The sequence below is a fragment of the Lynx canadensis genome, chromosome C1 (genome assembly GCF_007474595.2).
Source record: "Lynx canadensis isolate LIC74 chromosome C1, mLynCan4.pri.v2, whole genome shotgun sequence".
In the NCBI taxonomy this organism is placed as follows: Eukaryota; Metazoa; Chordata; class Mammalia; order Carnivora; family Felidae; genus Lynx; species Lynx canadensis.
Genome location: NC_044310.1, coordinates 87616654 through 87629336, shown reverse-complemented (window position 1 = coordinate 87629336; position 12683 = coordinate 87616654). Strand labels below are relative to the sequence as shown.

The window sequence follows — 12683 nt, the reverse complement described above, 5'->3', positions numbered from 1 at the left end:
GTTCATCAAGGAAATTGGTCTATAGTTCTCCTTTTTAGTAGGGTCTCTGTCTGGTTTTGGAATCAAGGTAATGCTGGCTTCATAGAAAGAGTTTGGAAGTTTTCCTTCCATTTCTATTTTTTGGAACACCTTCAAGAGAATAGGTGTTAACTCTTCCTTAAATGTTTTTTGGAATTCCCCTGGAAAGCCATCTCGCCCTGGACTCTTGTTTTTTGGGAGTTTTTTGATTACTAATTCGATTTCCTTACTGGTTATTGGTCTGTTCAAATTTTGTGTTTCTTCCTGTTTTAGTTTTGGTAGTGTATACGTTTCTAGGAATTTGTCCATTTCTTCCAGATTGCCCATTTTATTGGCATATAATTGCTCATAATAGTCTTTATTATTGTTTGTATTTTTGCTGTGTTGGTTGTGATCTCTCTTCTTTCATTCTTGATTTTACTTATTTGGGTGCTTTCCTTTTTCTTTTTGATCAGACTGGCTAATGATTTATCAATTTTGTTACTTCTTTCAAAGAACCAGCTTCTGGCTTCATTGCTCTATTCTACTATTTTTGTTTTTTTGTTTTTTTTTTTTTTTGGTTTTGATAGCATTAATTTCTGCTCTAATCTTTATTATGTCCTGTCTTCTGCTGGGTTTGGATTTTATTTGCTGTTCTTTTTCCTGCTCTTTAAGGCATAAGGTTAGGTTGTGTATCTGAGCTGTATCTTCCTTTTTTTAGGAAGGCCTGGATTGCTATATACTTTCCTCTTATGACTGCCTTTGCTGCATCCCTGAGGTTTTGGGTTGTGGTGTTATCATTTTCATTGACTTCCATGTACCTTTTAAATTCCTCTTTAACTGCTTAGTTAGTCCATTCATTCTTTAGTAGGATGTTCTTCAGTCTCCAAGTATTTGTTACCTTTCCAAATTTTTTCTGTGGTTGATTTTAAGTTTCATAGTGTTGTGGTCTGAAAATATGCATGGTATGATCTCGATCTTTTTGTACTTACTTACTGTGGGCTAATTTGTGTCCCAGTATATGGTCTATTCTGGAGAATGTTCCATGTGCACTGGAGAAGAATGTATATTCTGCTGCTTTGGGATGAAATGTTCTGAATATATCTGTTAAGTCCATCTGGTCCAGTGTGTCATTCAAAGCCATTGTTTCTTTGATGATTTTTTATTTAGGTGATCTGTCCCTTGCTGTGAGTGGGGTGTTGAAGTCTCCTACTATGATGGTATTACTATTGATGGATTTCTTTTTGTTTGTGATTAACTGATTTATATATTTGGGTTTTGCCACATTTGGCGCGTAAATGTTTACAATTGTTAGGTCTTCTTGGTGGATAGACCCCTTGATTATGATATAATGCCCTTCTGCATCTCTCGATACAGTCTTTATTTTAAAGTCTAGATTGTCTGATATAAGTATGGCTACTCCAGCTTTCTTTTCTTGACCATTAGCATGATGGATGGTTCTCCATCCCCTTATGTTCAATCTGTAGGTGTCTTTAGGTCTAAAGTGGGTCTCTTGTAAACAGCATAGAGATGGATTTTATTTTCTTATCCATTCTGTTACCCTATGTCTTTTGATTGGAGTATTGAGTCCATTGATGTTTAGAGTACTGAAAGATACGAATTTATTGCCATTATGATGCTTGTAGAGTTGGAGTTTCTGGTGGTGTTCTCTGGTCCTTTCTAGTCTTTGTTGCTTTTGGTATTTGTATATATATACATATATGTATATATATATATACATGTATACATGTACATATATATATATGTATATATATGTATACATGTACATATATATGTACATGTATACATGTATATATGTGTGTGTGTATATATATATGTATACATATATATACTTATATATACATATATACATATATATACACACACACACATATATACACACATATATACATACATATATATACATGTGTATATGTGTGTGTATATATATATATTTGTATATATGTATATATGTTTGTATATATGCATATATATGTGTTTGTATATATGTATGTATGTGTGTGTGTATATATATATGTTTGTATATATGTGTGTGTGTGTATATATATATATATATATATATATATATATATGTATATGTATATCCCCCTTAAAATTTTTTGCGGGTCTGGTTTAGTGGTCACAAAATCCTTTAATTTTTGCTTGTCTGGGAAACTTTTTATCTCTCCTTTATTTTGCATGACATCTTTGTTGGATAAACAATTCTTGGCTGCATATTTTTCTGATTCAGCACATCGAATACATCCTTCCACTCCTCTGGCCTGCCAAATTTCTGTGGATAAGTCTGCTGCAAACCTGATGTGTCTTCTCTTGTAGGTTAGGGCCTTTTTTTTTCCCCTTGTTGCTTTCATGATTCTCTCCTTGCCTGGGTATTTTGTGAATTGGACTATGATATACCTTGTTGATGGTCGGTTTTTGTTGAATCTAATGGGGGTCCTCTGTGCTTCCTGGACTTTGATGTCTGTGTCTTTCCCCAGGTTAGGAATGTTTTCTCCTACGATTTGCTCACATAACCCTTCTACCCTTATTTCTCTCTCTTCCTCCTCTGGGACCCCTATGATTCTGATGTTGTTCCTTTTTAATGAGTCACTGATTTCTCTAATTCTTAATTTGTGCTCTTTTGCCTTCATCTCCCTCTTGTTTTCTGCTTCATTATTCTCTATAAGTTTGTCCTCTATATCACTGATTCTCTGTTCTGCCTCATCCATCCTTGCTGCCGCTGCATCCATCCATGATTGCAGCTCAGTTACAGCATTTTTAACTTCATTCTGGCTATTTTTTACTTCTTGTATCTCTGCAGAAAGGGATTCTAATCTATTTTTGACTCCAGCTAGTATTCTTATTATCATGATTCTAAATTCTGGTTCAGACATCTTGCTTGTATCTGTGGTGGTTAAATCCCTGGCTGCCGTTTCTTTGTGCTCTTTCTTTTGGGGTGAATTCCTTCATTTTGTTATTTTGAAGGGAAAAAGGAATAAATGAGGTAGAAAAATTAAAATTAAAAAAATTAAATTTAAAAAAACATTGAAATTGAAAAATTAAACACACACACACACACACACACACACACACCTTAATAAATGATGCTTGACCTAGGTGTGTTTTGGTCTGGGTTTTAAAAATGGTTTGACAGAGGAAAAAAAGGGGGAAAAAAAGGAAATCGTTTGAGAATTTGAAAAAATGAATATACTCAAGTATGTTAAAATGAAATGATGGGAGTAAAATAGAATGTGAAAGAATTTACACAAAACAAAGAATATAGTAGAAAAAATTAAAGAAAAATATTTTTAGTAAAAAGTAAAAATAAAAATGATTTTTTTCTTTATTGAAGAAAAAGAAAAGAAACTAAAAAGAAAAAAAAGAAATCTGTTGAAAATTGAAAGAGTGAATACACTGTAGTAGAACAAAATAAAATAATGGGAGTAAAATAGAATTTGAAAAAATTTACATCAAAGCAAAACATATAGTAAAATATTAAAGAAAAGTATTTTTTAATAGAAATTGAAAGTAAAAATGAAGATTTTTCTCTTTCTGCATTAAAATAAAAGAAATGAGAAAGAGAAAAAAGAACAAAAAAGTTAATCGTTTGAAAATTTGAAAAGGTAAATACACTGAAGTAGACTAAATAAAATGATGGAAGTAAGGTAGAATTTGAAAAAATTTACACAAAAGTAACAATACAGTAAAAAAAACAAATAAAAATATATGTAATAAAAATTGAAAATAAAAATGAATTTTTTCTGTTTCTGTATTCAAGAAAAAGTAGTGTAAAAGAAAAAAAGAAAGAAAATTGAATAGATGGACCTGCCTACTGATTGAAATAGGACTGAAATTACTTCGTTTTCCCCTAGAAATCAGGCTATATAGCACATTATAGTCTATAAACTAAGTAGGCGATGAGACTTGTGTTCTTGAAGAGCAAGGTTGGCCCAGTTGGACAGGGCTCAATGTAATGGCTCCATTCTCCACTAGATGGCACTGCCAGCCTACTGGGGTGGATTGTTGCCATGCTAGTAGTGCGTATGCACATGCGTGGCAGCGATGAAAATGACATCACCCAGGTACCCAGTCACTAGTATCAAACTATGTTCTCCCCGATCAGCAATCGTGCACCCATGTCTTCAGCTTTCGTCCACTTCCTGCTTCTTCACTGTCTGTGACAAAGCCCCAGGCAGTACCTCTCTCCCTAGTTTTGTCTCAGATGCGGCTGTTTTCCCCGGCCCCTTACTTCTGAAGGACTGCGTCTTTGACCCGTTCCGCCCCTCTGTGGGAGGGTCTCACCAAGCAATGGCTGAATGTTGGCTGCACCCAGGAACGCTTGTTGGTCGTGCTGCCCGGTGCCCCGAGTCAGTGGCCAGGTGCCAGCCCGCCCCAGAAAAAGTTCGCGAGATAGTGTAGCAGCAGCGTTTCAGGGGCTATGGAAAATCACAACACACATCTGGCACCAGGCTTCACCCTTAAGGACCTTGTTCCAACACCAGAGAATGTGGCTGTTTTCTGGGATATGCTGGGACCAGGTGGCTTCGACAGTCTCTACTAAATGTCCTTCCAGTAGTGGAACTGTTTTCTCCCTGTGTGGCCCGAGAACCTCCCGGACCCCACTGTGTTCCTGGGGATTGGCCCTTCTCACCAGAGCACCGCCAGGTATCAAGCTGTGGAGTTGCAGAGTTTGCATTCCCCTTGTTTACAATTTTTTTTTTTTTATGAAATTTATTGACAAATTGGTTTCCATACAACACCCAGTGCTCATCCCAAAAGGTGCCCTCCTCAATACCCATCACCCACCCTCCCCTCCCTCCCACCCCCCATCAACCCTCAGTTTGTTCTCAGTTTTTAACAGTCTCTTATGCTTTGGCTCTCTCCCACTCTAACCTCTTTTTTTTTTTTTTTTTTTTTTTGTTCCTTCCCCTCCCCCATGGGTTCCTGTTAAGTTTCTCAGGATCCACATAAGAGTGAAACCATATGGTATCTGTCTTTCTCTGTATGGCTTATTTCACTTAGCATTACACTCTCCAGTTCCATCCACGTTGCTACAAAAGGCCATATTTCATTATTTCTCATTGCCACATAGTATTCCATTGTGTATGTATACCACAATTTCTTTATCCATTCATCAGTTGATGGACATTTAGGCTCTTTCCATAATTTGGCTATTGTTGAGAGTGCTGCTATGAACATTGGGGTACAAGTGCCCCTATGCATCAGTACTCCTGTATCCCTTGGATAAATTCCTAGCAGTGCTATTGCTGGGTCATAGGGTAGGTCTATTTTTAATTTTCTGAGGAACCTCCACACTGCTTTCCAGAGCGGCTGCACCAATTTGCATTCCCACCAACAGTGCAAGAGGGTTCCCGTTTCTCCACATCCTCTCCAGCATCTATAGTCTCCTGATTGGTTCATTTTGGCCACTCTGACTGGCGTGAGGTGATACCTGAGTGTGGTTTTGATTTGTATTTCCCTGATAAGGAGCGACGCTGAACATCTTTTCATGTGCCTGTTGGCCATCCGGATGTCTTCTTTAGAGAAGTGTCTATTCATGTTTTCTGCCCATTTCTTCACTGGGTTATTTGTTTTTCGGGTGTGGAGTTTGGTGAGCTCTTTATAGATTTTAGATACTAGCCCTTTGTCCGATATGTCATTTGCAAATATCTTTTCCCATTCCGTTGGTTGCCTTTTAGTTTTGTTGGTTGTTTCCTTTGCTGTGCAGAAGCTTTTTATCTTCATAAGGTCCCAGTAATTCACTTTTGCTTTTAATTCCCTTGCCTTTGGGGATGTGTCGAGTAAGAGATTGCTACGGCTGAGGTCAGAGAGGTCTTTTCCTGCTTTCTCCTCTAAGGTTCTGATGGTTTCCTGTCTCACATTTAGGTCCTTTATCCATTTTGAGTTTATTTTTGTAAATGGTGTGAGAAAGTGGTCTAGTTTCAACCTTCTGCATGTTGCTGTCCAGTTCTCCCAGCACCATTTGTTAAAGAGGCTGTCTTTTTTCCATTGAATGTTCTTTCCTGCTTTGTCAAAGATGAGTTGGCCATATGTTTGTGGGTCTAGTTCTGGGGTTTCTATTCTATTCCATTGGTCTGTGTGTCTGTTTTTGTGCCAATACCATGCTGTCTTGATGATGACAGCTTTGTAGTAGAGGCTAAAGTCTGGGATTGTGATGCCTCCTGGCCATGGTGTATTTAAAACCAGTTCATTTTTCCCTTATGAAAGCATTTTTTCTTCTGGAAGGAGGGAATTTTTCTCCAATATTCACTATGAGGACCTGGTAGAGCTCCTGGTGGTAAAACTCAAGAGAGGAGGCCTCCTTATGACTGAGTGTTAAAAGTGTTTGAAAAATAAACTTTCTTCTCTTGATTATTTCTGAAATTAGGTGAAAATAGCAGATTGTGCTAACATAGCAGCTACATTGGCTTTGTAAAGGACTTCAGTGTATAGTGTACTATTTTAAAGACTTCCATAACTGAAAGAAAAAATGAAATGTATTCTGGAATGGGATTGTATTACTTACTCTGTCAAAATAGCATAGTGTTAGCAAAACAGAAAAACAACCAAGCTTTGACTTTACCACGGTTGTTTAGTTCTTGTTCTGTGAATCTTTAGTTAACATGTACATTTGGGAATGTGACTGTGGCTCTTTTTTTTTTAATTTTGGAAAACATTGTCTGGAATCAGTTTTGTGATTAATGTTTTGTGTTATGTAGTAAGACATCAAAATTATTTTCTAAATTTCATGAAATATGTACAATATTAAGAGAAGTAACAAATGTGGATACCAAAGACGAGGTACAAATTTGATAGGGTGGTATTCAAGCACAATCCAAGTAAAACTTGATTGTAACAAACACAGGTTCAATACAGATTAGAGCAAAAAATCCCAAGGCATACTAAACACCCATGTAAAATTAGGATTCAGCAATTACACTGCTTTAAAGACTCACTCATTCATGGGCATGTTGAATTTCTCTAATATATAGAAAAGCTAAATAGATTTTTCTATATGTTTTCTAATATATAGAAAAAATAAGTATGTTTTATTTCTAAAAGGGGATCTTATGGCTCTCATGAAGAAATAGTCTAATATATATGGACAACAGTATCTTATACTAGCACATTTTCATTACTTTAACAAATTTAGAAGTCAGATTTTGTTAATTTTTGTTAATAATTTTTGTTAATAATTAATAATTATTTACAAAGTTGTGATGAAAAATAAGATATTCACCTTTTGATTTTTCTGTTTTGGGGAGCTATTTAAGTCTGACTACTGACCACATATACCAGTAGAACAAAATATAACATTGGGTTCTTTTTTTGAGGGCAATCCTTAGCCAAGTCTGAAAGGAACATCTGTTTTCGGCTGTTTGACATGTAATTACATTCTTCATTGCTGCACTTTGAGTTGGTATGACAAGTGTGGTGGGGGCCAACACACAAAAATGTGCCACATTATTTATGAGCGAGCTTCAGTGATGCTGGTAGGACATTTCTGAAGTTCTCTCCAGACATCACTGTACTTCATTATATAACAGCCATGTGGTATACTGTTGCCATTCAGACTGTGGTCAGATCTGCACCATTGTAGGGTGGTATGCAGAAAACAGGCTACATTTGGGGACTTTATTGATAGTTTAGTATAATTTTATAGTTAACAAGATTCATGGTTGAAACTGTTTTAAGAAACTCAATGGAGCATTCATTTGAGTTGGATTGAGATTTCAGAGCTCTATAGAAGATCTGTAGGACCAGTCACACAGGATATTGCCTGTCCTCTCAAAGGAACTTTGCCATTGTGATTAGGTTCTTTATGTTTAGTGCATCACTGGATTATCCACCGCCACAAGGGCACAATAAAATGTCACATTGTATTTTGTCCCTTTTGTAAATTTTGTCTCTGATTACCCTGGTGAAAGGTGATACTCATCTTCTTTGTAATTTTTTTCCTTTTAAGATTTATTGTTCATCTGCCGCATTTTGTTAACTTCTCAAAGAATAAGCCATTTTGAATTGCATTCTTGTTGCCGTATCTCTGCTACATTGTTTTATAATTACCTACTAATGGTTAGCTTTCTCATTAGACTATAAATTCCTTGAAAGCAGGATTTATAGTCCATTAATTTAGATATTCCAACAGCAGCACCAAACACAAAGCTTGACACAGAGTTTATAACCCCTGAAGATTAGTAGATACATGAATGAGTGCTGTGCCTGGTAGTGGTTAAGACTTTATTAGAAGTGTCTGGGAGGAAAAAGGGCAGGGATAGCTATCAGATAGCGTGACTTGGCAGGTGTTTATTAAGTAGTTGACTATCTCCTGTTGAAGCAGAATAAACATCATATGCCAAATATTGTGCTTAAATAATTGATAGACGTAAATAAATAGTTGTAACAAGATATGATTGTGTCCATAATAAAGATAATGTTCAAGTGAGGGAATCACAACTATATCCAAAATGATGAAAAATAAAAAGATATTTAAAGATGAGGGCACAGGTACAAAAGATGAAAGGTCAGAATGAGTACAACAGATATAAGAAATGTCATTAGGTTTGGGGGCATTTGATATATGACCTGGTTGAATATGTTAGTGCCTGTTTGTGGACTGCCTTTTACACCATGCTGAGGGGGTTGGGCTATAAACCATAAGTCATGAGATGTCTCTTTACATTGTGGAGTGCAATTGACAGGACTTGGGGATTTATTGGTTATGTGGAGTAAAGGAACAGAGGAACTCATTACTATAAGATTTCCATAGCAAATAGTTGATGTTTCCTTCTTGCAAACATGAGCTGTTTGGAATTTTAGCTAAGTTTAAAAATCTTTAATTTTCTTTTTTATGGTTTATGAATTATGTGCTTTAAACAAAGCTTTATATTGGCTAAAAAGGCCATAGGATTATCCTGGACAAAATAATCTTATCTCACCAACTTCCTATATCTTTGGAACTTTAGAGTAAACACACAGTTAATGTGAAATTATTATTCGCTCAAAGGAATATAAGAATGTGGTAGATTATTAAAATATGTTTTAAGTAAGTTCTTTTTAGAAATGAGATTTTCTTAAGGCATGACCTAGTTAATTTCTATTTACAGTATGACTTAGTCCTTAGAGGAGTGGCAAGTATACAGAAGTACCAACAAAGTATTATCTATTATTCTAACTATTAGTGTTATCTGTTCCTTGGATATTTGCAAGAGCCTTTAATTGATCTCCCTGCTTCTGTCCTGCCCATCCATTAGTCTGTTCTCTAAACCTCAAACAAGGAAGAGCAAACCCATTCCTGTCACATAGCACCTGGTTGAAATAAGGAATAAGTGAATGAGGAATGTCACCTTTTAAAAAGTAACCATCCAGTAGCTTCTCATATCATTTATAGGGCAAGTTAAAGTTCTTTCAGTATTCTTTAGGCTCATGTGTGAACCAACTCCACCCCTGCCCCTTTTCTCTGACCTTATCAAAGGCTCCTCTCCTCCTTGCTTTCTGTGCTTGACAAGGCATCCTTTCCTTGAACACACCAAGTCTTCTGCAGCCTTGAGGTCTGGGCATCCATTAATCTATTCTCCAGATATCTGCATTATGTCTTCAGTTCATCAGGTGTCTCTGTCTCAGTGTCTCTTTATCAGTGAAACCTTTTATGATTACACATCTCCCTTATCCTGCTTTATATTCTTTATGGTACTTATCACTTTCTGATGTACTATATATTGTTTATTTTCTATTTTTCTCCTCTGGAATGTAAGCTCCAAAGGGTGTAGAGGCTCTGTGCTATATCCACAGGACCTAGAATAGTGCTTGAACTTAATACATACATATATATATATATATATATATATATATATATATATATATATAATTTTAATGATTATTTATTTTAGAGAGAGACAGAGCATGAGCAGGGGAGGGGCAGAGAGAGATAGGGAGACACGGAATCTGAAGCAGGCTCCAGGCTCTTAGCTGTCAGCACAGACCCCAATGTGGGGCTCGAACATATGAACTGTGAGATCATGACCTGAGCCGAAGTCTGATGCTTAACCGACTAAACCACCCAGGCTCCCCAAAACTTACTATTTTTTAATGAATGAAATAAATATACTTTCTACCATGCATTAACTCAAGAGCTATAGATCATCTACAGCAAACAAAAGAATAGGATGCAAGGTCTGTTACCATATTTGTAACCATTTTATAATTTTATTTTGAACTGAATAGAGCCACATTGGTAGTTACCTTTTAGTAAGAAACCTTGTTAGAAAGTATAAGATAAATATGCACCTTGTATGTTAATGTTTACTACAATTTTAGTCATTTTCTGTGTTACTAGGTGAATAGCTAGTACATCAAAAAGTAGTACATTCGAGTAACATAAGAATACTACCCATTTTCTTAAAACTGATTTCTGAAGCTGATTTTGGGATACCAAGAAATGTAAAGTCTCGTGCGAGTAGCAGTTCTGTCTGTGATTATGTGGTTTCCCTCATTCTTTCCTTTGAATTATAGGTAAGATGCAATCTCTGATGCATTTTTCAATTACACTAAAATTCTAAACATTTTGGCAGCTTTCCTTTTCCACACAAAATAGTTTGGAAAGAATCGTTAACCGTATGGAATGTTCAAAAAAAACTACGATGGAGTTAATGTTTTGGCAGATTCAGAAGTCTGAGTAGACAAGAAGCATAGGTTTCAATTAAACTTCTGATAATGAATGTCAGTTCTTGAGAATTTTATGTTATGTTTAAGATTTAATGTCAGTTTTGTTCCTGGATATACAATCAAAAGCCTCTACAAAGAAGGATCATACTTTACAATAAAGCTCTAATATCAAACGTGAACAGAAGTTTTAGTGTCCAGGGTGTATCTTATGAAAACGTTGTATAATTTTGTTAAGCTATTGCTTTTACAGTGACATATGCTGGAAACATGCTATTGTAAAAGCTATTGCTTTTACAGTGACACATGCTGCTTAGCTAAATGCATTCTTCTTTTTCTTCTATATGTTTTTTTTTTTTTTTTCCTGATGGGCTTTACTTACAGAATAATGACTTTAAGGCTCCTGAAACTCAACTTCTTTGGAATTTATTATTGGAACAATTACAAATGGATTCTCCAGCAACATTTCTTAGATTTTATAGTGTCTATAAAGTTGTCTAGAAGTTTGCCATTCAAAGCTGTGTTCTCCCTTAATTGTCCTCAAATAATATAATAATTAGACCTTGTTTGTGAAGATGTTACATTTTAAAAACTATTTAAGTACATATTAATTTTTAAAGAATCTCTAGGGAATAGAGGAAAGATAATAGTATTCTCGACATACAGGTATTGAAATCAAGTCTTGTAATGATGAATAAATTAATATCCCAGAGATCCACTTATTGAACAAACATTTAATGTGTACCCACTATGTGCAGGCCTATTCCAACCAAGCATGGTAGAAACCTTAGAGAACAAAATGGACAGGTTCTTGCTTTCATGAAGTTTATATTCCAGTGACTTTATTTAAACAGTATAGATTGGCTGATTAAGTGGAGGAGCCTAGACTATAAACTGTGCCTTTCGTCTAGATTGTTTGAATCCTTTAACTGAGTACATACGTAAAAGGAAGATGCCAGCTACCATTTTAAGGCGTTTCTTTGGTCTTAAAGACCTTAAGGTCTTTATTTGACTTCTCACACTCCTTGTGAGCCCACACCATGTTCCAGAAGAAAACAGAATTTCTATTCAGGTGATTACAGAGGTGTGAACAAGGAGTCCAAGGAACCTGGGGATGAGCATTACTTCCTTAGGGCTAAAGAGGCAAGGAGCAGAAATAGTGGCCCAGAGCTCACTGAAAGCTGGAGCCATGCAGAAGTGCTTTCTGGCAATGGCAGTAGTGGTTAGGGGGCCAGACCACTGTGATAAACCCAGAGAGTGAGAGGAAAATGACTCCAACTCCTTCTCTTCTCACCTTGCAAATTCTTGATAGTAACTTTCATTGTCTGAACTGGATCCAGCGTGAGAGTCTAATGGTGTCGGCTACAAGGGTCAGGTTTTTTGGACACAGAGTAGGAGAGAGAAGTGTGATTAGGATTGGGGGGTGCCAACAAAGAATACCAAGCATTTCTGTATTTAAAAGAGACACTGGATACTTTATCATTAATTGTGTCATTTATGCCAAGCCTTTCTGGATCATTGCTCTAATTTTCCCAGATGGAAGTTGTTCCCACTCTCCCTACCCACTAGCTGCCATTTTCTTTCTTCCTCATAATTGGAGTATAGTAGGTACTCAAGAAATAAGTCTTATATATTACGTTTTGTTCGTTATTAATCTCCTTTACCAGGCTATAAGCTATCCGAAAATGGGATCCGACTCTGTTTCCCACTTTATTCCTCTTCCTTCTACCAGAGAGTCAGCATGTTGCTTTGCCTTAATAAATATTTATTGACTGAACACATAGATGGATGATTGGTAAACCACCAAAGAGAAAAGTTCTGAAAGTTATCTGGCTGTTAAATTCCCCTGTCAGTTACGATTAAGAGTTGTAGAAGAAAAGCGATTATTATCTGGCTGATAATGTATCTGTGCCTATTAACACAAATTATCATATATGCTAATATATAAAAAAGAAGAATAATTTGTCTTGGGAAAATATGTAGCTTGTCTTAAAATTGTAAGGCATACAGTACCTCCTGAAATT

General features: G+C 36.0%; 1 protein-coding gene across 1 annotated transcript in view; it reads left to right on the top strand.

Moving 5' to 3' along the window:
• The window catches only part of COL11A1 (collagen type XI alpha 1 chain), a 212859-nt gene that overhangs the window by 49601 nt on the left and 150575 nt on the right, over window positions 1-12683 (top strand). The window lies entirely within an intron of this gene.